Genomic DNA, 27,761 nt, shown 5'->3' with positions numbered 1-27,761 from the left:
TGTTGTCCAATCTGTGGGTTTCAGGGTGCAGTAAGGTTTAAGATTTTGGGAGAGGAAAGGAATAGAAAAGGAAGGGAAGGGAAGGGAAGGGAAGGGAAGGGAAGGGAAGGGAAGGAAAGGGAAGGAAAGGAAAGGAAAAGGAAGGGAAGAAAACTAGCCATTTTCTCAATGAGGGTGGGTGGGGAGGGAAGGAGAGAATATGGAACTCAAAGCTTTAAGAATGAATGTCAAAAATTGTTTTAGCATGCAACTGGAAAATAAGATATACAGGTAATGCAGTACAGAAATCTATAAGGGTGAATTTGGACATGTTCAGTCACAGCTGCTCCTTCCTAAAGAGGCGAAATGTGCTGTGGTGACAAAGGCTGAAAGTGGTCACTGCCTAGAGGAAAGCTTTTCTGACTACTCTTGCTGCTGCCAGTTGTGAAAGAGAAAGATCAACACGTCACTGCACCTAGTAGCACAATGGAGTTCCAAGATTTCTCTCTTGGAAATTAAATATTTACTGTTTCCTTTTGGGGATATATTGTCAAGAAAAAGTTTCAACCTAACACTATAAAAAGTTTTTAAAACCATTTTACTCTATATGTGAAAAAAGTGGACTTTTAAAAAAACTATTCAATTAGCATAATAATAATTCTGAAACAACAAATCTGTGGGAAACTAAAATACAGATCTATGGTTCAAATAATTTCCCTACTTCCTTTTTGCAACACATTTTTATTAAAGTGAAAGGTAAGTGTTTATTAAAATACAAAGAGGACACTGTATACAATGAGACAGTCTAGAATTCTTCTATTCATGCACTATATTGGTAACAAAGGCTGGAAATGTTAATATTGAAAATACTTACAGAACTAATCTGTTTTTACATACATCCTTTTATCAAGTGGTACTAGTTGTTCCTTAACACGTTCTTATAGTTTACAATAAAGTTGTACAATAATTATGCATCACCAAATAACATATGAGTTTTTAATGCATAATACTTTAAAAATCTCACAATTTTGTGGCTTCCAAATGCTTAATCATTTGATTAAAACAAGGGGATGGAACAAAAAATCACCAAGATGGCCTGTTCTAGGAGTTTTTATAGTCAGAACATTCTACTTTCACATCATCTCCAATTAGCTAATAATAATCTCCAATTAGCTAAAGGGATAACTATAGAAGCCTAGATTTCCATCAGTACAAATGAGGGAATGATGTTTGTTTCCATAGTATTATGGGCTCCAGTGGCAGATCCTGGATTGACATAGAATGTATTTTTATGCTCAAAGACTTCAAATTTGTGTCTGTGTGTGTGCTGACATGAGAATCAAACTGCCTTTGTAGCAATGCTAAGCTGACCGTATTGCCCCACGGAATAACTTGATGTCCATGGATCCAACCAATTTTGAACTTCCCAGTAGTCACAACCTTCTGTTCTGAATAATTCTGATTCTCATTAAAGTCTCCTCTAACAATGTGAATATCTCCAGCTAGAGTCAGTAGATACTCAAGACTTTCTTTGGTGCAAAGGTTTCCAGAGCAGATCATGTGCTGAATTTTTCTAGACACCAACAGTTTGTTTGTTTGTTTGTTTAACTTAGCTGACAGACTGTTGCATCAAGGGAGATGTGCAGATCTCCTAATACTAATGTCAACCCCAACTCTGTCACAGGAACCATCACTGCCTACCTCTTTCTTTTTTTTAATTGAATTATTTCATTTGTTTTCAGTGTTCGACCATCACTTCCATATATCTTAGATTTTTTTCCACTTCCTCCCCCTTACTCCCCACTCCCTCCCTGAGACAGCATACAATCATATATAGGTTCTACATGTACATTCCTATTAAATGCATGTTGCATAGAATTTAAATGAATGGGAGAACCATAAAACAAAACAAAACATAATACAAAAGAAAATGATCAGTTTCTATCTGCCATTCAATTCCATAATTCTTTCTCTGAATGTGGAAGGCATTTTGCCTCAAGAATCCATGAGAAATTTTTTAAGTCCATGCATTTCAGTGAAGTACTAAGCCTACCAGAAAAATTCCTCACACACTTTGGTTGTTACTGTGTACAAAGTTCTCCTGGTTCTGCTCCTTTCACTCAGCATTAGTTCATATAAGACTTTCCAGGCTTCTCTGAAGTCTTCCGGTTCATTTCTCATAGCAAAATAGTATTCCATTACATTCATATATCACAGCTTGTTCAGCCATTCCCCAATTGATGTGCATCCCCTTGATTTCCAGTTTTTGGCCACCACAAAGAGAGCTGCTATAAATATTTTTGTCATGTGGAACCCTTTCCCATTGGTATGATCTCTTTGGGATACAGTCCCAGAAGCAATATTGCAGGGTCAAAGGATATGCACATTTTTGTAGCCCTTTGGGCATAGTTTCAAATTGCTCTCCAGAATGGTTGGATCGCTCACAGCTCTACCAACAATGAATTAGTGTTCCAACTCTCCCATATCTTCTCCAGCATTTATCATGTTCCTGTATTGTCATGTTAGCCAATCTGATAGGTGTGATGTGGTACCTCAGAGTTGTTTTGATTTGCATCTCTCTGATCAATAATGACTTAGAGCATTTTTTCATATGATTATAGATAGCTTTAATTTCTTCCTCTGAAAATTCCCTGTTAATATCCTTTGACCATTTATCAATTGGGGAATGACTTGTATTCTTGTACATTTGACTCAGTTCTCTATGTTTTAGAAATGAGGCCTTTAGTTTCTTCTTTGCCTATTCTAATGCTTTCAATTTCTTTTCCTTCTGTTATTGCTACAATTAGCATTTCTAATACCATATTGAATAACAGTGGTGATAGTAGACATCCTTGTTTCACCCCTGATCTTATTGGAAATGCATCTAGCTTGTCCTCATTGCATATAATGCTTGCTGATGGTTTTAGTGCCTACTTCTTTCTACAATACATTTTTAAATAAGCCAAATATTTTTTAACAAACCAGCCAATCTAAGTATTTTTTAAAAGTCATAACTAATATTAATATACTTTGCTAAAAGATACAACTCAGTCAAGCTTTAGATAATTCACAGGATGCACTGTGGAAAACATTTTTTAAAATACACTAAAAAACAAAATCAATATTTTCCAGTAAGGCTAGATTAGTGTACCATGACCTCTTCTGAAATGCACATTTTTAATTAAATATGAGTGACATTAGAAAATTTTTAACTGCCAATAGTAATCTCTTAAAAATAAAGTACTCTTCTTGCTTGAGGGAACAGAATTTCTGAAGATAAGAATTCCATAAATCAATTCAAACTATTAATTCTTCCTTGAATAATATGACTTATTACATGCTTTGCTAGCAACTGTGAAATTTCTGTCTCAAATATGACTATGTATATTTATAAGTGCAAATGAAACTTCCAGGAAATGTTTCTAACCAAGGAAGTATGTCATATTCTTGGTTCCATGGGATATTAAAACTCAGCTCCATTTTCACCCTGGCTTAATCTCCTCTGGTATATCCCATGCCTGCACTAAACTGAGCACTATAGTTTTCAAGGCAAATCATGGCTGCCTTTCACAGAGAAGTTCACAAATGAACAGTCTTTTGTTATAATCCAAATAACAGTAGTCATAGAAATATTATTGCAATTCTAGTATTGCTGTTCCAGTTTGAAAAAATGACATACGTCTGCCACTCTCCCACTGTGGTCAACATTAATCAGATCCTTCTATTTTTAGTGGTGTTCACAATTTCAGAGAAATTGAGAATTTTTACAAGCAAATAACAAAAGTGATTCAAAGTTCAGGAAGGGGAGGAGGGAGACCTGTAAGGAAAAGTTCAACCTTGTGGAATCATTAAAACTCAGGGCAATTTAATATTTTTAAGGGTTCTCTTACAAAAAGAATAAGCCACCATCATCAACAAATATTTACTAAATAAGGAACTATGCTCTTCTACCCAATAAGGACATGCTATCCGAAGAGATCAGCCTAAGAGGAAACAGACTAATTTTATAGCAGAAGACATCCAGCCTAAAGGAAAACTTTTCAGATAGTGAAGACTGTTGAAATAATCAGAGTGAAGGTTCATTTATTCAATCTTCATCCTTCTTGACCTCTCTTCAGACTTTGACACTGTTCATTACACTCCTCCTAGATACTCTGTCCCTCTCTAGAAAACCTAGACACTGCTTTATCCTATGTCCTCCTCTCTGTCCAATCCATTTTAGGATCCTTCGGGAAAACTTCATCCAGGTGATTCCTGCTAACTTGTGAAGTATCCTCCAAAGCTCTGTCCTGGGCTTCCCCTTTCTTCCTCTTTCCCATCTCCCTTGAACATCTCATCCATTTCCATAGATTCACTTCTAATTTCTATAAAAATGATTTTCAGATCTATTTACCAAGTACTAACCTCTGCTCTGACCTCCACTTAACTTATGAAGTATCCCCCAGGGCTCTGTCCTGCCCCCCTTTCTTCTTCTTTACCATCTTGCTTGGTCGGTCATCTCGTCTATTTCCATGAATTGACTTCTAATCTCTATGTAGATGTTTTTCCGATTTATTTATCAAGTGCTAAGCTCTCTTTTAACCTCCAGTCTCCAGTCTCCAGATGTACAAACTGACTGTCCCATGGATATCTCAAACTCAACATGGTCAAAACTAAGCTCATTAGACTTCTCTCCAAACACTTTTCTGTTCCCAATTTCCCTATTACTGTCCAGGGTACCATCATCCTCTCAGTCACCCAGGTTCACATACTTCTTCACTCTTACTCACCCTACCCAGCCAATCTTTTGCCAAATCCTGTTGATTCTTCCTTCATAACATCTTTTGTATACCTCCCCATTTCTCCACTCACACAATTGTCACCCTGGTAACAGGTCCCATCATTTCCCATGTGGACTATTACAATAGTCTTCTGGTTACTATTTCTGCCCCAAATCTCCTCCTATTCCCCAATCCATCCTCCACTCAGCTGCCAAATTGATCTTTCTAAAGCACAGGTCTGACCATGTCAGTACCACCAGCACCTACATCAGCAACACCACCACCCCTGTGCAATCAATGCCAGTGGTTCCCTATTATCTCCTGAATCAAAGATAAAATCCTCTCTTTGGCTTTTAAAACCTTTCGTAACATGTATCCCTTCCAGTCTTCTTATGTTTACTTGCTTCCATGCACCCTAAGATCCACACTTCTTCTCACCCCTTGGGCACAGCATTTCTCCTAACTCCATGTCTTTTCATGGGCTGCCTATCTCCTCCTTTCTACCAGCTGGCTACCTTCAAGTCTCAGCTCAAATTCTACCCACTGCAGGAAGATTTTCCCCACCTCCTGCAATTCTAGGACCCTCCATCTGGTATTGTCTCCCATTTACTCTGTGCTTATCTGGTTTGTGCATAGTTATTTACATGTTTTTCTCTCCTTTTAAAATGTAAGTTCAATGAGAAATAATTCATTTGGACCTCTACTCTATTCCAATCAGCACTAATCAGTTTGATATTCTACATAAATCATACAGGGACAGATAGGTTCTTAGAGTGAGCCTCAGACTTTACTGTAATATTGACTACTTGTTTACCAAGTTATGAGGCTCACTTGTGCAACCACAAGACATCCCTATCCTGTTTTACTCGAATCCCATGTCCAAACCCAGCATGAGTGGGATGACTTCATTCTTCAAAAAGTCCCCCAACTTATATTGTAACTCTGGACCACTCTCTCTTGTCCAATAGGAGCAGGTGACCTTCTTATGATCATCTTAGAATCACTGAGTGGAGATGTCCCATGCTTCACCCAACCTGTGACATCTTCACCCAACCTGCTACTCTGTCATTTTTAGCTCCCAAGAGCAAAGTCTATCAACCAATTCTGCCATGCCTCTTTTGCATATGTGGGTACTAGAAGAATGAGGAATCACAGATCATGAGGAAGATCTGTTGTCCATTTCATTAGAAGGGACCACGGACCCTTTAAAAAAGTGCCATTGGCTCAGAGCTCTGTCTCAGTCTCTTTTATTGTATGTTAGACAGTTTTAATCCCCATAGATCCTTAAGGGTAAAGATTATTTTTGCCCAACACTTCTCAAAGCCTGGCATCTTTTTCTTGTTTAGTCATTTCAGTCATATCTGACCCTTCATGACCCCATTTTGAATTTTCTCAGCAAAGATACTGGACTGATTTACCATTTCCTTCTCCTGTTCATTTTTCAGATGAGGAAAGTTAGGCAAACAGGGCTAAGTGACTTACGCAGGGTCACACAGTTAATAAGAATCTGAGGCCAGATTTGAACTCAGGAAAATGAGTCCCCTCTCCATGTCTGGTGCTCTATCCACTTCATCATCTAGCTACTTAATAAATGTTTATTGACATGATTTGACTTGGAATAGATTACCAGAAGGTCACTCAGTCAATAAACATTTATTAAGTGCCTGCTATGTGCCAGGTACTGTGCCAAGCACTGAGGATGCAGAGAAAGGTAAAAGACAGTCCCTGCCCTTATGATAGCCAATTCTGACAATTATAATTACTTTTCTCCTCTGATGTTCTCCCCTCTCCATCCTTCCTCCAACTGTGAAAGTTCTCCAAACTTCATCCCCTTCTGATTCAGTCCTTGGTCTTTCAGGGTAGCTATAACCTAACTGATATCCATATACCCACAGGAGATGCTATGCAGGTGCCACTGGGAAGATGTATTTCCCTAACATAATCACCCTCCCTGTGTTAAATCCCCTCCCAGCCACAGTAGGCACACCTTGGTCCAGATGGAGAGCAATGAAGTAAGAGCCTTTTCTCTCCTTAATGTCTGTTAATTGGCACCTCCACCCATATGGGCCCTTACCCTTAGGCAGATAGTCTTTAATAGACTTTCTTTAGCTGGAAACAGTCCTCACCTGATTTCCAGTTCTCTGGCCATGAGTTTCTGGACACTTAGTCCTCTCTAAGTCTACCTTCAAAGACTTGTTATGTTTGTGCTCTTTGAGAAGACTGCATGGTCATCTCCAAGCTGAAATTGAACAATTCCACAGGATTGTGTCTGTAAATTGTTATCCCATGTAATTCACTTTGGCACAGGACAGTGGACATGACCCTACCTATCCTAGAGCTACAGAAGAGCAGGACTATATAGTCCACATCCTTCAGAAGTGAACCTGAGTGTTGTTGAGCATTAATAGTCCCATTCATTCTCCTAAAACTACAAAGGAGCAGATCTCATCCCTCCCATGTTCCAGATTGGAAAACTGAGGCCTAGACAGTGACAATGACTTACTTGCCCAGGGTCATCAGTTGAGTCAGAAGAGCAGCTGACTCCTTTGTCCCAACACTCCCTTCATTGGAGCTCGCTGTCTGGCACCAGTGATCTATAGGCAGGTCTCCCAGGCTGTCACTGTTATTTCCCTATTTCTTCTTCAGCACACAGCAGAGGCAGCCTGGGAGAGCAGGAAGACTTAGAAAGGGTGACTTCTAGTGTTGGTTCTCTCATGAACTCACTGTGTGACCTTGACCAAGTCCCTTAACTTCCCTGATCCTCAGCTTCCATATCTGGGAAATGGGTTTAATAGTACATTTGCTAACTACCTGACAGTCCTGTTGTACAGATCCCATGAGATTGTATGGATGGATGAAAGTGCTCTTCAAAGGAAGATGCAGGCTAGAATTAGGACTATATTATCATTGCTCTTCTAAATCCAACTGGATTTGTCCAAATGGAATTGTCCAATTTCAGCATGGAGATGACCATACTGGCTTCTCAAAGAGCACAAACATAAAAACTCTTTGAACTTAGGCCTAGAAAGGGTTATGTGCCACTCACATAGGGGACCAACCTGGTTAAGTGCCAAGGAGCACATGGCCAGAGAACTGGTAATCAGCGGAAGACTATTTCCTGCTAAAGAAAGTCTCTGAAGGACTATCTGCCTAAGGGTGAAGGGGCCACATAGGTGGAAATAGATGAAATCATAAACCTTTCAGAAACCACAGAATCAGACCTATAAAGATCCCAGAAGAGCTCATCCAGTCCAACTCCTTCTACCATGACCTGACCACTCTGCAAATTAAGAACTGTTTCACTTTTGGCAAATCCCCCAAGCTCTTTGGGCCTCAGTCTTCCCATCTAATTTGCAGAACTAAGACAAATCCATGTCTTTCAGATCCAAGTCCAATGCTCTCCCCACTGCCATGCACTGTCACTTTTTAAAGTCCTGACAAAGTATTCACTTTACCACCATCCTAACTGCTGACACAATGTCTGCTCCTGCATGTAATGAGAACAGCATCCCACACTGCAGAGAGCTCCTATTCAGAGGCTACAGCCCCTCACACTGAGAATGATCTTCAGTGCCTCTCTCCACTCTGCTCCATACTCTCTCCCTCTTTCCCTGAATCTTCTCTGCAATTTATACTCTTAAAAATTGTCTAGACTACTGAGTGGTCAGATGAGTTGTCCAGGGTTACACAGTCAGTATGTATCACTGGAAAGATTTCAACTCAGGTCTTCCTGGCTTTGAAGGCCACCTCTCTGGACCAGTCCTAGGAGCTCAGTAAAGACATGGCTGATGAATTGTAAATGAGTATTTGGTATGAAATGGGCCCTTTGTTTTGTGGTATACAGAAAAGTCCCTGAATCCTCAGTTCTAAGGCTTCTACTTAGGTATGGTAGACCAAACTGGTGATCCCAGATATGTCTTGTGGATACTCTGACTCACAAAATCTTCATCTGGAAAATGAGGAAGAATCAGATCATGGACTTGGAGTCTGGAAAAACTTTAGAGTTCATCTAATCTGATCCAGTGGTTCTTCAGACATTTCTCTGGAAGGATGAATCCCTTAGCTAGAGATCACAGGGCTCTCAAATAGATTAGCTGGGACTTCGAACCTCAATCTTCTGACTCCAAATTCAATACTTTTACTGTAAGGTATTAGACAGCCTTTAAAGCCTTCCATGGAGAAAGTAGTGGAGATAAGTGAAGTACTCCATTCAGAGTATAGAGAGAGAGGTTTGAGGAGAGTTTGGCAATCTCATTGAGATGAGAAGGCTGTTGGAAATATCAATGCCTGTAAACTTGTGAACATTCATGGCAGAATTGTCTGCTAGAATCAAATAAACAAATGAAGTCTCCCCACTACTGACAATCTTCTGTGTCACTTGGGTGGGGGAAAACAAATAGATGAAGTTATGCTGGTCACTGTAGAGGAGTGGGGGGATGGGACATGTGCTCAAAAGGGATGGAGGGAAAAGGGGAGAGGAGAGAAAGTCTTACAACAGAATTACCAGAACCCATCGTCTTCGTGACTCACTCCAGAGTTCTGAGAGTCACACCCAGAGTCACACTCCTGGCTCATTTCCAGGGCCTTGACTCTGAGAAGGGAAGAGAAGGACCCAGATTCCAATCTTTGTTCTGCTGCCTGTGTAAATTATTTTAACCATTTCATCCCCTCTCTGGGCCTCACTTTCCTCCAATGTCAAATTAAGAGGCAGGACTGGGCTATCCCTTAGGTCTCTTTATCCTTTAGGTGTCTCAGAGCCCACAGGTGAGACCTGGACTAGGTGAGGAGAGCAGGGCAAGAGGAGTCCCATTCACCAACCAGCTCCCTCCGCCATCTGGCAGCTTCTCTGTATTGAATCCTAACTCCCCAACCCCAGTTCTCTGTCCCATAGATGTCCCCAAGGTGAAGGGCTGGAGAGGAGCAGGGATGGGAAAGGGGGGAGGGGAAAAGGGAGAGGAGAGTAGATGGGTCCATTCTGCACACTTCCAAGCCTCTCCCTGCCCCCTCTTCGAACCCCAGGTGCTATCTCCTCCCCTCTTCACCTGCTATACCCATCTCCTCTCCTACCTGAACCCTACAGAATCCAACTGACTACTGCCTTTCATCATGGCTGCAGATCAGCATCTTAGCTTCATTTCTGAAATAGAAAATAGGTGGGTCTTTAAAGAGGATCTCTGCAACAACTAATTAAACAACAAACACTGGCCTGAGGACTTTACTGAGTCAAGGAGTGACTCAGTGAGACCTGTACTTTATGAAAATCCCTAGGCACCCGGGTTACAAAGACAGGAATTGAAATAGTCTCTGCCTTCAGGGAAGCTACATCCTATAGAATGGTTCTGGAGGAGGAAATGAGACTGGTGACCTTGCACAGCCCTCACTCACTCAAATCAAAGTCAACTGAAAGTCACTTCATCATCTTGATGTCATGGTCCTCTGAGAAGGAAGGACAAACACAACCTGTAAGTGAGGAGCAGTTTGTCCCTTCTCCCCGCTTCCTCTTCCCCTCCTTTCTGTCCTTGCCTGGGGTGCTCTACCCAGGGGAAGGTACACTTCTCTAGCCAAAAGCTGTCTTTTATTCCTTGGGTTTACTGGCTAAATTTCTTGCTCAAAGACCAAGCCTTAAGACCAGTTCACTCTGGAGTTCATAGGTAGGACAACAGATTCCCCCCACCCCACCTTAGCACAGAATGAATGTAAATACTAAATAGTAACTCTTTTTCTTTTACCCAGAAATCCTGAAGGTCTTCCCCTCCAAGTTTGATTTTTTATTTATTTATTTTTTTTTATTTTTGAAGGGTCCATCCTTTGAGTAACTACTTAAAGGGGCCTATTCATTGAATGGGTGTATCTCCCTCAAAATGAGAATCTAAGACCTTGGCCTAAAATGGCCAGAGTCTCCCATTGCATCCTGGGCCATCTTTAGTCATCCTGATGAATATTTGGCCACTAGGTACAGATGACTTTGGAGGAGAAAGTGAGGTTGGTGACCTTGCACAGCCCTCCCTCACTCAAATCAAAGTCAGCTGAAAGTCATGTCATCACCTTGATGTCATGATCCTCTTTGAGAATGAAGGATGAACAACAAAAATATCCTATAGGAGGAGGTAACATGTACAAATATAGGTACATACAAAGGTAGAAGGGCACCAAATGAGACCCCATTTCCTTGAGTGGGCAGATGAGTAGAGGATGCATTAGAGCAGACTGAGAGACCAATCAGGAAGTCATTGCAGTGGCCCAGGTGAGAGGTGTGGAGAGTTGAATAATCAGAAAGGAAATTTGTAAAGCAATGCAAGGTTTATGCAGTTCACCAGTGAGGCCGACTATCCTGCACAGGTAGAGTTCAGGGAGGGAACAGTATTTTTGTAGGGCTGGAGAGGACTGGAGTTGATTGGTCAGGGACCTTGTTGCTGGTGCTAGAGGCTAGTCTGGGGCACAACAATTCTGTTTACAGAGTTTCAGGATTAGGGATTTCAGCATAACATTATATAGGAGAATAAGCTGTCTCTCTGAACAGGTTGCACAAGATACTTTGTCATATCCTATTTTGGGTTACTTGCATTGTAAAAACTAATAGGAGAGTACATATATGTGAACAAAATGGAGCAGTTCTCAAAATGGAATCCCTGTGCATTCACAATAGCAATGAGAGCTTGAACTAGGGTAGTGGCTTTGAAAGATGTTGCAGAGGTAAAGAAGTGTGGGAGAGTGGGAAGTCAAGGATAACAAGGTTGTGAACATAGGTGATTGCAAGGATGGTGGTGCCCACATGTACAGGGAAGTCTGAGGATGGAGAAGTTATGGGAAGAAATATAATGAAGTCTGTTTGAAGCATGCCAATTTGAAGATGTCTATGGGATAGCCAATTTGAAATTTCCAACAGGCAATTGGAATACAGGATTGGAGATCAACAGGGAGATGAGGTATGAATATATAGATTTGAGAGTTGCCTACATAAAGATGAAAAAATCCAAAGTGACTGAAGAAGGCATGAAGTGAGAGAGAAAAGAGGGAGAAGATGGCCCAGGACAGAACCTTGAAGTTCACCCAGAGTTAGGGGGCATGACAGGAAGTTTGATCCAGCAAGAAAAACTACGAGCAGTCAGGTAGCCAAAAAAAAAGTCAGTCAAAAAACATTTATTGACAAAAAGTGTAGATAGAAAATGCCTACTATATGTGCTGGCAGTAAAAACAAAAAAGCAAAAGACTGTCCTTGACCTTAAGTTGCTCACAAATCACAAGAGAATAAAAAGCATGAAAAACACAGAGAGCAGATAGAATTCAAGAAAAGGGTGATCAGTAGGGTCCAAGGTTCAAGAGAAGTCAACAAAGATGAGGACTGAGAAAAGGTCATCTGATTCAGCAGTTAAATCACTGGTAATCCTGGACAAAATAGGGCCAGCTGAGTGATGATGTGATTGGATGCCAGGCTGCAAAGAGCTGAGAAGACAGAGAAGAAGAACATGCAAGTAAGGCTTCCCTTCTGTTTCTTCAGATACTTTTTCTTTTCTGTTTGTACCCTAAAGGCTTTCCTTAAAATTTTTCATCCTCCCTGAAAACTATCCCCTTCCTCATAGCTATTTCTGTACTTGCCCTTCCTTTCATTAGGTTGCAGATCTTGAATGATTCTTCATATCACAGACAAAAAACCTCAAAGTTGGAAGGAGCCACATAAATCAAGCCCCATATCTAGGGGTTTCCACTCTACAGCTTCCCCAACAAGTTGATGGGCATCTAAGGTTAGTGTAAAGATTTCTGAAGAAACTCCTTTCTTATTTATATTGAAAATGCAATTGTATGTAATTTCTATCTTGGTCTCTCCAATGCTTGCCACAATGCTTGTTGTTTTCCATACCTGAAAAGGACCAAAATAACATCATGATGTCAGTGTATCTGACTGTGGCTGATCAGACCAGGATGAGCTCTAAAGGCTTTACCTTTAAGTTAAAGGTAAGGCACCTTTAAAGTAAAGGTCAGGCACAAATAGTCTAAATGAACATTTGGATTAGAGATATCTCCAAATTTGTCCATCTCACATTTTCTTTTTTTCTCATTGCAATTTTGCTTTCCTCATAGTGCTTAGTGTCTTCTTTGAGGTGGGCATGCCATGCTGGGAAGTCTGGTGTAAGTATCCCCTAATCAATCCCGAAATTCTTCAGAAAGACTTTGAAAGTGTCCTCGTCTGGCTTCTTCCCGCCCCTATGGGAATACATGCCTTGTGTGAGTTCTCTGTAAAATAGTCTTTTAGGAAAATGTATGTTTGGCATTCAAACAACTTGGTCCATCAGAGTTCACTCTCTCCAGTAGAGTTTGAATGCTTGGGAGTTATGTACAAATCTCTGTTCTACTCCTGGGATTTCTCCTGGAGTTATCAGGCCACAAATTCCATAATGTTATTTGCACATGAAAATGTTGATGTTTGTCAAGGTCATAATAAAAAAATTTTAATGATAGGTAAAATGAGGAAAATCTGAATTATAATACTTACATTAATAAAATTCATCTAGTAGAATTCTCTTTCAAGGTCTTAATTATCATAGTGTGGAGGGGATGACACTGGATTTTCAGAATCTATGCCAGTGGTTCTTATGAGCTGGCAAGGCCTAGAGTATAAGTCTGGGGTGAACTGTGCATCTCTCATCTAAGGATAGGTCTAGCTAGTAGAAGCTCCTTAGCTGGGAGTGGGACGTTCTTTCCTTGTATTAGACCCTGCTCTCAAGAGAATCTCATAATTTCATTCAAGAATAAACCAGTGTTCCACTGGAGAGTGTTGACTGCTAAGACTGTATAGTAAAGTAGGAAGGGACTATGAGTGACCTGCATTAGTTGAAAAGGAACCTATAGCAATGAGGTCATGGATCTTTCGGCATCATAGACTTAAAGCTGCAAAAGACTGTGGAGGTCATATAGTCCAGGATCTTCATTTTAGAAATGAAGAACCAAGGTCTAGGGCACTCAGATTAATGACCCAAGATAAGATCACAGTCAGGATTCAAAGTTGGATCTTCCTAAACTAGTGGTGATACTTTAGGAAATCCTAACTTCTACCACACAGAACTGATTCCTTTTGAACTATGAGGATGGATTGTCACTATTCATTCCCAAAAGTGATGACATCAAAGACTCTCTAGTCTAAAACAGGTTTGCTCTAGAATTAAATTTGGAGTTTTTTCTGAGAATATGGTCTAATACAAGTAAAGGCTTCCATTTGGAATGGTGACAACCACCAACACTGTGTATTCCCTTCAGTATCCCTATTCATCTCCTCTATGATCCCCCATATTCCTCCTAGGGACCACCCTGCTGACTTAATCTAGCCCCTTCCCTCTCTTGTTAAAATTTTTTAAAATAAATTTTATTGATATCTTTCATTTAACATCACCTAAATTTCCCAATGTCTTCCTCCCTTTCATCATCCGAAAGAGTCTTTTACCTTTTCTGAAACATTCAACGAACACCCAAACAAACATATACACATCACTAGTAGTATGCACACAATGATCATCCAAACTTTAGCACTTACAAGCTTTGCAAATGAACGGAGGGAATAAATTCAGATGGCATCTTAATGATCATCACCACTAAGTTTCACTGCCCTTGGAGGACACTTGCATAGAACAACCTAGTGTTTATCCTATGGTATCAATATCCCTAGCTCTGGACCTCCAAGGGACTGATTCCCAATTCCTTTCTCCTCAACGTTGGTGCTTTTTGACATACACCTTAGCCCTAAGATTCTCTACAACAACAAGAATGAAAAAGTGCTTCCTGCCAGCTTACTCACCTTAGAAAGCAGGTCTCTGACTGGTGCCTAGTTGAATGAGCAACTTGGGCACCGGGGGAAAGCAGCACCAAAGATATGCTCAAATCAACTTTGTAGTTCATGGTGTGAAAATAATGCAGTTGGTTGCTAATGAGAACCCAAGGCAGCCCTCCCTACTACTACAAGAAGATGCAACACCAGGACACAAGACCCCATAGGGAGAGACTCTGATATTCTATGGTCTCAGACTCTCTAGAGACTGAGACCACAGAACATCAAGCCCTATAGAGAACAGCCCCAAGACCCTAAAATTCTACTGCTAGGGTAACCACTAGTGTAACACATGGTGAAAGAGGTTGAGGTCAGGTCCAGGAAAAGCTCATCTGGGATACAGATAGTGAAGTGAGGGAAAAGAAGTAAACCATCTGATAGTTTCCTAGATTAACTAACTCTTCTTGCTAATTAAATACTAAACCCAGTTTTTTGACTCCATGAGAGTTCATATTCCTTAAAAATTAACAAGTTTTAAAATTCCAGAGTCTTCAAATCATTATTTTAAGTTGTTGAGCCCATTAACCCTGAGGAAAACTCTAGTCATCCTACCATAGGTATGGCTCTGTATCATTGTAGTTCTCCAAATATCAGAATTGGTCCATCCTAGGTCCTTGGCAGGATCTATCCTTCTGCTTTCTTTATGTGGTCTCTCTTCTCCTTTACTTATAAATATCTCACTTAGCATTCTGTTTTAATCTATATACTCCCTAAAGTCCCCTAGGAAAGTTGTCATGGTAAAATTTTTAATATACAAAATGGATAAATAAAACCCAGTGTATATGTAGTAGCCTGACTGTTTTGTCATCCCCTCTCCCAACATACTAAGAATTTTATGTAGTCTGTGGTAAGCTTCAATATGACACAAATCTTAGAATAACCTTGGGTGTCACCTTCATATAATGCAATGTAACACCATAAAGTAAGATTTTGGGGGGGGGGGGGGGCGGAGCCAAGATGGTGGAGTAGAAAGACGCACAGACACATAGCTCCGAATCCACAACCCACAGAACGGCTAGAGGGGAGTAACTCACGGCGAATTCTGCACCCAGAGGCCACGGAATATTGGAGCGAGGGAGATTTCTGTTCCGGAGACACCTGCAAACTTCTCGCGGGGGGTCCTTCGCGCTGCGGACTGGGCGCCGGGACTGGGAGCTGAGTGCAGCCCTGCAGCGGCCACGACACCGTGAAGAAAAGATCCGAGTGGGCTACGGGGACGGGATCTCCTGCAGCCACGCGGGTCCCTCCACCCACAGAGGGAACTGCAAACCTCTCGCAAAAGGTCCGTCGCGCTGCAGACGCGGAGCCCAGCCCAGCCCTGCGGCAGCCTTGGCTCCGAGAGGTACAGATACGAGCAGGCTTCAGAGACGGGATCTCCAGTGGCGGCACAAGCCCCTCCACCCACAGGTGAGGACGGTCGGTGAGAGAGTCTCTTTGGCGGGTTGAGAGGGGAGTGGGGTGCCCCCATGGCTCGGCCCCCCCCCCGGGAGATAGAAGCTGAGAGGCGGCTGCAGACAGGGGCTCCCCAAGCGGGCGGGAGCCTGGATCCATTGTGGAAGGTCTGTGCATAAACCCCCTGAGGGAACTGGGCCTGAGAGGCAGCCCTGCCCCGACCTGACCATCTGAACTTAATTCTCACACTGAATAGCAGCCCTGCCCCCGCCAAAAGCCCTAAGGCTGGAAGCAGCATTTGAAGCTCAGACCCCAAACGCTGGCTGGGAGGACCAGGAGGCCAGGTGGGTGTGAGGAGAATATTCAGAGGTCAAGCCACTGGCTGGGGAGAATGCCAAGAAAAGGGAAAAGAAATAAAACTATTGAAGGGTACTTTCTCGGAGAAAAGACACTTCCTCCCTTCCTTTCTGATGAGGAAGAACAATGCTTACCATCAGGCAAAGACACAGAAATCAAGGATTCTGTGTCCCAGCCCACCCAATGGGCTCAGGCCATGGAAGAGCTCAAAAAGAATTTTGAAAATCAAGTTAGAGAGGTGGAGGAAAAACTGGGAAGAGAAATGAGAGGGATGAAAGAGAAGCATGAAAAGCAGATCAGCTCCCTGCTAAAGGAGAACCAAAAAATTGTTGAAGAAATTAACACCTTGAAAACTAGCCTAACTCAATTGGCAAAAGAGGTTCAAAAGGCCAATGAGGAGAAGAATGCTTTCAAAAACAGAATTAGCCAAATGGAAAAGGAGATTCAAAAGCTCACTGAAGAAAATAGATCTTTCAAAACTGGAATGGTACAGATGGACACTAAGGACTTTATGAGAAAGACAGATATCACAGAACATAGCGTGCAGATTCGAAAAATGGAAGATAATGTGAAATAACTTATTGGAAAAACAACTGACCTGGAAAATAGAATCAGGAGAGACAATGTAAAAATTCTGGGACTACCTGAAAACCATGATCAAAAGAAGAGCCTAGACATCATCTTCCATGAAATTATCAAGGAAAACTGCCCTGAGATTCTAGAACCAGAAGGCAAAATAAATATTCAAGGAATCCGCAGAACACCGCATGAAAGAGATCCAAAAAGAGAAACTCCTAGGAACATTGTGGCAAATTCCAGAATTCCCAGGTGAAAGAGAAAATATTGCAAGCAGCTAGAAAGAAACAATTCAAGTATTGTGGAAATACAATCAGGATAACACAAGATCTAGCACCCTCTACATTAAGGGATCGAAGGGAATGGAATAGGATATTCCAGAAGTCAAAGGAACTAGGACTAAAACCAAGAATCACCTACCCAGCAAAACTGAGTATAATACTTCAGGAGAAAAAATGGTCTTTCAATGAAATAGAGGATTTTCAAATTTTCTTGATGAAAAGACCAGAGCTGGAAAGAAAATTTGACTTTCTAACACAAGAATGAAGAGAACCATGAAAAGGTGAACAGCAAAGAGAAGTCATAAGGGACTTACTAAAGTTGAACTGTTTACATTCCTACATGGAAAGACAATATTTGTAACTCTTGAAACATTTCAGTATCTGGGTACTGGGTGGGAGTACACACACACACACACACATGCACACACGCACACATACATAGAGACAGAGTGCACAGAGTGAATTGAAGAGGATGGGATCATATCTTAAAAAAAAAAATGAAATCAAGCAGTGAGAGAGAAATATTGGGAGGAGAAAGGGAGAAGTTGAATGGGGCAAATTATCTCTCATAAAAGAGGCAAGCAAAAGACTTATTAGTGGAGGGATAAAGAGGGGAGGCAAGAGAAAAACATGAGGTCTATCCCATCACATTCCACTAAAGGAAAGAATAAAATGCACACTCATTTTGATAGGAAAACCTATCTCATAATACAGGAGAGTGGGGGACAGGGGCACAAGCAGGGAGGGGGGGAGGATGAAGGGGAGGGCACGGGGAGGAGAATGCAATCCGAGGTCGACACTCATGGGGAGGGAAAGGATCATAAGAGAATAGAAGTAATGGGGGACAGGATAGGATGGAGGGAAATATAGTTAGTCCTATGCAACACAACTAGTATGGAAATCATTTGCAAAACTACACAGATTTGGCCTATATTGAATTGCTTGTCTTCCAAGGGGAAGGGGTGGGGAGGGAGGGAGCTAAAGAAGTTGGAACTCAAAGTGTTAGGATCAAATGTAATGTTCTTACCACTGGGAAATAAGAAATACAGGTTAAGGGGACAAGAAAGCTATCTGGCCCTACAGGACAAAAGAGAAGACGGAGACAAGGGCAGAGAGGGAGGATAGAAGTGAGAGTAGATTGGTCACAGGGGCAATTAGAATGCTTGGGTTTGGGGGGGGAGGGGATAAAAGGGGAGAAAATTTGTAACCCAAAATTTTGTGAAAATAAATGTTAAAAGCTAAATTAAAAAAAAAAAAGATTTTTGTGACCAAATATCAATATGAAAGACAAGGATGTAGAGGCCCAGAGGAGAGGAGGAAGGAGAAGACACTCAATAAAGGAAAGGAGAAAAAGAGTCAAGGATGGAAACAAAGGAGGAACAGAAGAGCAGAGGAAAACGAGAAAAAGTAGAAGCAAAAAGAAAAGGAAAAGGGCAAAATGAGCAGAAAAGTGGAAATAATCCAAAAATGATGGAAATAAAGGAAAATAGAGGCAAAGAACAGGAGAAGAGAGGAAATGAGTAAGGTATATTCCATCATTCAATATACAATTAAGTCTAGTTTTTCAAAGGAGCAAGAACAATATATAAAATTCACTACACTGAATTGAAGAATCCGTGAAGCTAGGGAAGACAGATGCCTGTCACAGTCAAGGTTGTCCTGTTTTGCAAAGGGATCAGTGGTGATTCATGGGAACCACACACTGGTAGATGGTTTCATTTTCTTCCAAAATTGGAAGCAGAATCAAGCTGCTGCAGCCATTGAATGTACACCATCATCGTTCCAAATGGAACTCTTGTAGAGACTCTCAGAACTGTCCACATCTGAAGAGCGGGTCCCTGTAATCATGTTCTTCCAGAAGATTTTAACTGACTCAGGGTAGAATCCTGCCAAGGTACATTCCAGGGTGTATTCTTTCCTTTCCTCCACTGCAGTTTCTTGTGGCAACAGGATGCTGGAGGGCTGAGCTGTAAGGAGATAAGACTCATGATTGGACCATGTTAAGGGCACACTGGAAGCCAGTCGGTCAATCAATCAATATTTATTAAGCACCTACTATGTGCAAGGCACTGTGGTAAGCAGTGTTTCAGAAAGTTCACTTCTCATCATCCCCTCATGCATTGAAGGATACCCTCCCCCACACTCCAGAACACCCAATTACACACATACACAGAGCTGCTCTTCATCTATACTGAATCAACATAGAACAAGAAAAATATAATCTTCCAGATCATTTTACAGATGAAGAAATAGAGGTACTCAGAGTACAAATTTCCTTCCCAGAGTCACACAAAGTAAAAGACATACCTGCTGAGGAGGGTCCCTGGAACCTCTCCTTCTGCCCCATATTTCAATGCACCAAACATTCAGAATTTGCTACTCGTAGGTTCTTGCTCCACTCAGGAAGATTGTAGCCACTCCAAGGTGCACCCACCTTACTAGACAGTGTCATGAGTTGTACTCAGAGGGGACTCAATAAATACTCTGGGTTGAGGTACAGGATAAAAAGCAATGGACTTCGGAGGCTAGAAGCTCTGGGTTTCAGTCCCAGCTTGGAAAACTTTCTGTGTAAATGTGGGCAAATCACTTTTCTGATCCTGTTTTCTCCTCAATAAAATGGGGATAGTAATCTTTGCTTCATAGGTCTGTCATGAGGAAAGTGCTTTGTAAATCCCAAAGCTCTTTAGAAATGGAAGCTATCATTCCTGAGTGAACAATTAACATATAGTTCACCACCTTACCCCACCCTAGCCCCAGATAGACAAATCCAACTGTCAGTCATCCAACACACAGGAGACACTCGAGACAAGGTCCTTTCTCACTCACCCAAGATGTCCAGCCTGGCTGCTCCCTGGACTCTGTAAGGAAGGATGATTATTTCACGCCTGTACTTTCTTCCTTCCTGAAGCTGGATCAAAGGCAGGAAAAGAGAGGTATCTCCCCTTCTCAGCTTTGACCCTGAGATGTTGCCTCAGTCTGAACTGAGTCTGTTTTCCTACATTGAACTTAAAGATTTTGTCTTCCTTGTCAGAGTTCACCCTTCTCCAGAACCACCTGACTCCAGTGATACTGATGTCCACAGACCAAGAACCATAGCCAGAGAATACAAAGGGGATGGTGACATTTGCATTGAGGGATATGATCTGAGCCTTCCCTTCCATCTTTACTGCATGGGAACCTACAAGAATGAGGGTGGACAATCCAGAGAAAGAACTATAGAATTCAGTCGCAGAATGTAGCAGATCACTTTCTTTTGTATTATGTTTTGGTTTGTTATATGATTTCTCCCATTCATTTTAATTCTTCTATGCAACGTGACTATGGTGAAAATGTATTTAATAGGAATGTATGTGTAGAACCTATAGAAAACTGTATGCCGTCTCAGGGAGGGAGGGAGTCTAAGTTACATGGTAGTGATTGTAAAACATTGAAAATAAATAAAATTTAAAAAAAAAAAGAATGAGGGCGAACACAATGTGAATTGACAATTCACCAGGCCCCTGTATGGCATACAGAGAGCTAGGCAGTACAGTCACAGGATGGGAAAGGTTTAATTCAGAAAGCATTTATTAAGCATCTGTTGGGTGCAAGGCATTGGGCTTCATATTGGAAATGAAAAATAAAAACAGCATACAGTTTTTAATGGAATACAATATATGTTCCTGGCCTTCTACTAGCTTATACTTATATTTTACCTGGGTAAAATATATCCTAACATCCCAGGAAAATGAAAGCAGAAAAGAGATCTAAGAATTGGGAGCATAAATAAAGGCATCAAGGAGAAAGGGGCACCTGAAATGAGCCTTTTGAGTCTTAGGCAGAGGAAATGGAGAGGAGGAAGACGATTCCAGGCCTGGGCAATGATTTATGCAAATACTTTGAGGTAGGAAATGGAATACTGCGTTTAGAGAACTACTTATTAGTTTGATTAGAACAGAGTCCATGCAAGGGAGCAGTAGGAAATAGGGCTAGAAAGAAAAAATTGTGGAGAATTTCAAATGCCAGCTTAAAGAGACTGTGTTTTAACCCTACAGATAATAGTGAGCTACAGAGGGTTTTTGATTAAGGAAGTGGCAGTCAGACCAGAACCTTTGCCAGCTGTGTAACATGAGCAGACAAGTATACAGATAGTTGTCCAGGGAAACGTTGAAGAATGTCTGAATAGAGTAAGGGCTGTGTGAATGTAAAGAAGGGTCTGGAGGCAAGAGATGTTACATTATAGCAAGAGAGCTGTCTCAGTTAAATAACACTTTAAGGTTTGCAAAGTGCTTTACAGTATTATTATTTTACTTGATCTTCATAACAACCCTGGGAGCTAGTTGCTAACATGATCTTCACTTTAGAGATGAGGAAACTGAGGTAGTCAGAGGTCAAATGATTTTATCTGGTAAAATTTGAACTCAGGTCAACTGATTGGACATAGAAATGAGAAAGAGGTCTAGTCTATCTCTAGTTCCCATGCCTTCATACAGGCTGTCCTTTGCACCCAGGATGCATTCCCTTCTCACTTCTACCTTTTAGAATCCCTAGCTTCCTTCAAAACTCCTGTTACTTCCAATAAGAAACCTTCCCTAAACCCTGTCCTATCTCCCCCTCTCAAGGCAGTAGTGTCCTCCCCCCTGGCAATCATATATAATGTGTGTGTACATATATGTATCTTGCATTTTCACTTTTTGTTTTTTGTTTTTTTTCTTTCCCATATATTTCCTTCTTCTCCTGATTCTTCTTTCACAACATACCTAATGTGGAAATATGTTAAAATGATTGTACATGTATAACATATATTAGATTGCTTACTGTCTTGGGGAGGGGAGTGGAGAGGAAGGGAGAAAAAATTTGGAACGCACAATCTTATAAAAGTGAATGTTGAAAATTATCTTTACATGTAATTGGAAAAATAAAATACTTTTAATTGGGAAGAAAAAAAGTATCTAAGGTGAAATTTGAGCTCAGATCTTTCTGATTCCCAGCCCACTGCACTGTCCACCATACCACCCAGCTCCCAAAAAAAAATGAAAGTAAAAGAACGGAGAATGGGTAAAAATGTACAGGGTTGGGGCAGCTAAATGGCACAATGGGCAGAGCACCAATCCTGCAATCAGGAGGACCTGAGTATAAATCTGGCCTCAGACACTTTACTAGCTGTGTGACCCTAGGCAAGTCAATTAACTCCAATTGACTTCACCCCCCAAAAACTTTACTGAATTCTTGAGGTAGAGAATGGGGATAAGAGAGACTTTTCAGCTTTTGGTCATTATTTTTCAAAGAAAGTAGGATGCAAGAACATGTGCTAAGAGGAGAGAGAGATCAGGAAGCATTTGAGGTTTGGGGTGGGAAGAGAAGCCACTGAAGAAAGGGGAAAAGCAAAAATCAAGAAGGAATAAAAGTTTTAGCAGCAAGGGCCAGGTGAGATTGGTTTCAAAAAAAAGTTGTATTGTTTGAGAGGAAGAATTGTTTCATTTTTTTGGACTTTATAGTAACCTCAGTGTCAAGGCTGTGAAGAGGCAAATGTGAGGCCAGAGCAGGGGGACAGACTGGGAGCCCAGGGTGGATGAAGGGCCTAGAGGTTACTGTGACAATGAAGACCAGCTTTAGGTGGAAGGAGATTAAGGGAGGGATGAAAAACATTGGCTTGTGATAAAAGTTCATTTCTGAGTTCAAAATCATGGAGAGAGGTGGCCCAGTCCTGGATGGGGGTGAGATCTAAGATGTGACCATTCCTGCCAGTTGGCTAAGGTAGACTGAAGCTGAAGGTCATGGGAGGGAGGAGTTTGATGAATTCAGAGTTAATGCAGGCACATGAGGCCTGGCTCACTCCCTCTCCATTTCTGGCTCAGCCTCTGGCCTGCTCCATCCCCCTCAGGGACACTTTTCTTTCCTTCCCCTCTTTTCCAAGTCCCCTTTGAGTTTTGTCTTCCTCATTAGAATGCTAGCTCTTCAGAGCAGAGTCCCCCTTGTTTTCTTGTCTTTGTGCCCCCAGGACTTAGCCCAGTGCAGGGCACATAGGAAGCACTTCATAAATGATCCCTCTACCAATCCATCACCTGTCTCATTAACTCTGTATCCAGCTATCTCTGTATCCATTTCTATCATCTATTCCTCTCTACTCACCTATCTCTCATCCATCTCTCTATAGGTGTTTGAGGAGACATGGTCATCCATACTGCAGTCCCCAAGGATAAAGAAAAGAGTTGGGTTGGAAAGAAAAACTTCAGGCCATGTACTCTTCTGGAGAAAGACCGAAGAGCGACTTGGAGGCCAGTGGATTGGAGCATCAAGGATCTGGGCTGGCTGCTGCCAATTCCCAGCTATTTCGAAACTAGGCTGCCTCCATTCTGACCATCCCTCTCATCCTCCTCCCATCTGCTCTGGGGCCTAACAGGTGAGCCTTGCCCTTCTCCTGGCTAGAACCTAGGTCACAACACACTTTCAAGCTCTTTTCAAACCAAGTTGTCTCACCATTTGCAAGTTCTTTGAAGGGAGGGACTGTCTTGGTTGGTTGTATTTATATTTCCAGCACCATATCTGGCACACAGTAGATTTACAAAATAATATATAGTACAATGGTAGGTTTATAAATCAATTTTTTTTCTCATTCATTTATTCATGCAGTAAACCTCAAAAGAATCAGTTGCCAAGTGTTGGGGCTAGAAACAGAAAAGCATATACCAGTCACCCCTGGTTTGGTATGAGGGAGGATTTCAGGAGAAACAATCATTGATGGAGAGGTCAGTCAAGAACATTCTGGAGAGGCAGCCAGATTTGGGAGAGCAGAAAATGGAAAGGATATAAAAATAAGCGATTGAGGATGGAGGGCAGTTGATTACCATAAGAAGGAGGGTTCCAGAAAATATAATGGAAAGGGTCAGAATTAGACATTCTGGTCAGGAGTGGAGATCCTGCAGCCTCCAGGTCACATGTGGCTTTTTAGGTCCTTGAATGTGGCCCTTTGACTGAATTCAAACTTCACAGAACAAGTCCCTTTAATAAAAGGATTTATTCTGTAAAACTTAGACCCAGTCAAAATGCCGTACCCAAAAACCTAGAAGACCACATGTGTCCTGGAGGTCACAGCTTCCCCACCCCTGATGGACAGTGGTAGCACTGAGATGGAAAGTGATAGAAAGTACAAGGAGATGTGGCAAGGGAAGGATCTGTCACCAGGAAATATGACTTTGAAGTGTTGAAATTAAAGGAGCAGGAAGTGGAAGTTTTCTAGCCAAAGCTACCAGTTAAGGCTTCTACCTTCCAGGTGCTATAATCTTAGAAACTGCCTTGATTGAACCAGAGGCTTTTCAGCTTTTTATTGCCTAGGCCTCTTTAGCTGTCTGATGTAGCCTATGAACACCTTCTCAAAACGTTTTTAAATGCATAAAATTTCAAGGGTTATAAAGGAAACATTTATATTGAAATAAAAGTGTATTTTTCCCCATCCAAATTCATAAGGACCCAAGACAGGAATTCAGGGAAGAGATCTGGGTCAATAGGGATGGAACAAACTTACATGGAGCACTGGTCCAATAGTTCAATCTTCTGGCCATAGAATGAGATGCAAAAGTTATGGGACATAAGGCTGTTGCCCTGGTGTTTTACTATTTAGTCAGTGCCTTTGATTCATCTAGGCTTCAGACCTGTAAAAGAGTCTTTTAGGAGCGCCTCATAAGCCTACTCTCCCTCTCTCCCTCACCACATCATTTTACGGAAGCTAAAAACCAAAGAAAGGAACTGACTTTCCAGTAGTTCAACGAGAAGTAGAAGTGCCGGGATTGTAGCTAAGGGCTTCTGACAGTGCAGATCACCGGGCCTGTTCCCTTCCAGTCCTACTCTCCTTCCTAGCTTGGAAACTTCGTTGGGGTAAAGGCTCAGTCCTAGATCTCTTGACTCCCCCACAGAACACAGCCCCAGAACTCAGTTTCTGCAAGTTGCGTATGAAGGAGAGCTACGATGACAAGCTGGTTCCCGTCCTTCCTCTGTCATTTACTAAGACTATGAAACCTCTCTGGATTTCATTCATTTTTCTCCTCTGGAAATGAAGGAACCAAGGTCACAGATTTCGAGCTTATCTATTCTAAATCCCTCATTTCACAGATGAGGGTGCCCAGGATTCCCTTCAGACTGGTCGGGCGGGACAGAATCACTCATTAATGTACACACTTCTAGCTCCGGATCCTAGGTTGAGGCGGAAAAATTGGAGGGAAGGGAAGGAGAAGTCCCAGATTCCAATTACAGTTCTGGTACTTGCTCTCTTTGTTACCTTTTCCCCCTTCTGGACCTTTTTCCTTCACTATGTTATAAAAAAAAAAAAAAAAGGAGGGGGAGGGGCATTGGCTAGAATATTTTAGAGTCTAGATGTCAGATGATTCTTAAAGTCTCTTAGCTCTAACCGTCTGTGCATTCAAGGAATTGGAAGCCAGGGAGGAGAGTTAAAGCAGCTGACTGCATTCATCAACAGGCTGCCCATCCCGCCCGGACAAATCTAGAGACACCCTCCAAGACTGACGACCAACCAGGGTGGCGAGCGATCACTCCCACTGCCTGAGCCATCCGGGCCAGGCTTGAGAATGCGATCCCTCCCCAGGGAACCTGAACTCATCTCCTTCCTCACCTAACACGTGTGGGACCCCGCACAGTCCTAGGAGCACTCCCAAGAGCATCACAGCAGCTGCCGGGGAGTGACAGGCAACTACTGTGACGGTGACAGCAAGGCTGAGACTTTCAGAGCTTCCTGGGACAGGCTGTTAAAAGAGTGGCTGCACAGTGGTTTTGCATTAGAAGGAAAACAGCTGCTTATCTTTCCCTCCGATGGTTGGAAACCACCGCCAGACCCACAGCAATGGGCTAGGAGAGTGTTCTCAACATACCCACCACAGAAATCAGTAAGTGACCTCTGTCTCTGGGCCACCTTCTGGGAAAGACAAATTCTCTCATTCAACCAAGATTTTTTTTTCCTTTTTTAAATTAATTTTTAATATATGGAATAAAACAATCGTTTCCATAACACAGTGCAATAAAAAAGATGATTTAAAAATGATTACACATGAAACTGCAAGTTTACTATGCACGACGTGCTATTCTTTTCAAACATACAAAACAATTATCATGTAGATTTCCTTTTTCCTTCCTTCCTCCCCCTACCCAGAGATGGCTACCATTAGACCCACAAAGGTGTATGTGTAGATGATTATGTATGTATGTATGTATGTAAAATTATTCTACACATACTTCTATTTATCAGATCTCTCTCTGGATGCAGGTAGCATCTTCATATATTCTTTATAGTTAATTTGGGTATTTATAATAGTCAAAATAACTTTGCTCAAAGTTGTTCTTAAAACAATATTGCTGTAACTGTATTATGATGTTCTCTTGGATCTGCTCATTTCGCTCTTCATTATTTCCTGCAAGTCCTTCCATGTTTTTCTAAAATCATTGAGCTCGTCATTTCTTATAGCACAGTTGTATTTCATCACAATCATATACAACTTGGTCCCCCATCTCCCAAATGATGGGCATTCCTGCAATTTACAATTCTGTCACCACAAAGAGGACTGCTATAACCATTTTACATCATATGGCTCCTTTTCTTTTTTCCCTAATTATCTTCGGAAATAGACCAAGTACTGAGATCTTCCTGTGTTAGCTGCTCTGTAAGAAAATTAATAGATAGGCCAGTGCCATTAAAAAACCATCTTATTCTAAGAGTTGAAGGTACTGGGGGTGATCCCTGGATGAAGAAAAGGCAAGGAGTGATGGGACAACAATATGAGGAGGAGGTGGAAAATCCTCACAAAGCTATCATCCAAAAGGTGAATGAGAACTGCTGTGTGGAGCAGTCAGTGCGGGTCTTTCAGAAGAAGCTGAAGACTACCTATTAGGAATATTGTAAAGAACACTGCTGCTCAGTTATTGGTTAAATTCCCTTCCAACCCTCAGAGAGTGCTGTTCTAAGGGTGGTCCTGTGTCAGAGGCAACAGAGTCCTTTGCGTTTTTCCAAAGGGCTAAGCAAAGATGGAAGTTAGAAAAAGCAAGTTTCAGCTTAACATGAAAAATCATTTCCTCATGCCTTTCACCATCCAAGAATGAAATGGATTCATGAAGTCCTGAGCTTCCCATCCCTGAAAGGGTTCCAACAGAGTCAGGGTATCAGCCTATCAAGAATATTGTAAAAAGGAATCCTGAGGTTAGACGAAAGACCTCTTCAAACTCCTAACTAAAATACTGCTGTACAGCAAAGAGCATGGTTGTCATCATCATCATATGTGAGTTTCACAGAAAGTTACACCAAACATCACATTTTATCTGATTTTCTGTTTAATCAAATTTTTTAAAAATCTATACAAAGGATGACTGGGACAACATTTTCTAACAAATATTGCACTGGAGAATATGATTTTTTACAACATATGTTCAAAAAAGAAAAGAAATCCATACACAAGTTGAAAAGCTAATGCTTGAATCTGTGTCTTCTTGACTTAATTATCAAGATTACAAAGCAATTATTCATTTTTAAGTGGTCCAAACAAAGTACAAATGAATCTAAGCACAGCAGTGCACAGATCATGTCAGTCCATTTTAAAGGCTAATTATAGCTAAGCCTGT

At 41.5% G+C, this 27,761-nt stretch overlaps 1 long non-coding RNA gene and 1 pseudogene across 1 annotated transcript; one reads left to right on the top strand and one right to left on the bottom strand.

Annotated features, from left to right (window-relative positions):
* Positions 1 to 744: 744 nt before the first annotated feature.
* Positions 745 to 1,670, bottom strand: LOC140512029 (vacuolar protein sorting-associated protein 29 pseudogene; annotated as a pseudogene).
* Positions 1,671 to 12,076: 10,406 nt separating this feature from the next.
* Positions 12,077 to 26,190, top strand: LOC140510755 (uncharacterized). The gene is made up of 4 exons (XR_011969363.1): positions 12,077 to 12,211; positions 12,351 to 12,481; positions 23,299 to 23,544; positions 25,563 to 26,190. It is a non-coding gene; the product is annotated as an uncharacterized lncRNA (long non-coding RNA).
* Positions 26,191 to 27,761: the final 1,571 nt, after the last annotated feature.

The sequence above is a fragment of the Notamacropus eugenii genome, chromosome 6 (genome assembly GCF_028372415.1).
Source record: "Notamacropus eugenii isolate mMacEug1 chromosome 6, mMacEug1.pri_v2, whole genome shotgun sequence".
Classification (NCBI taxonomy): domain Eukaryota; kingdom Metazoa; phylum Chordata; class Mammalia; order Diprotodontia; family Macropodidae; genus Notamacropus; species Notamacropus eugenii.
This window is presented reverse-complemented; position numbering and strand designations above follow the sequence as displayed.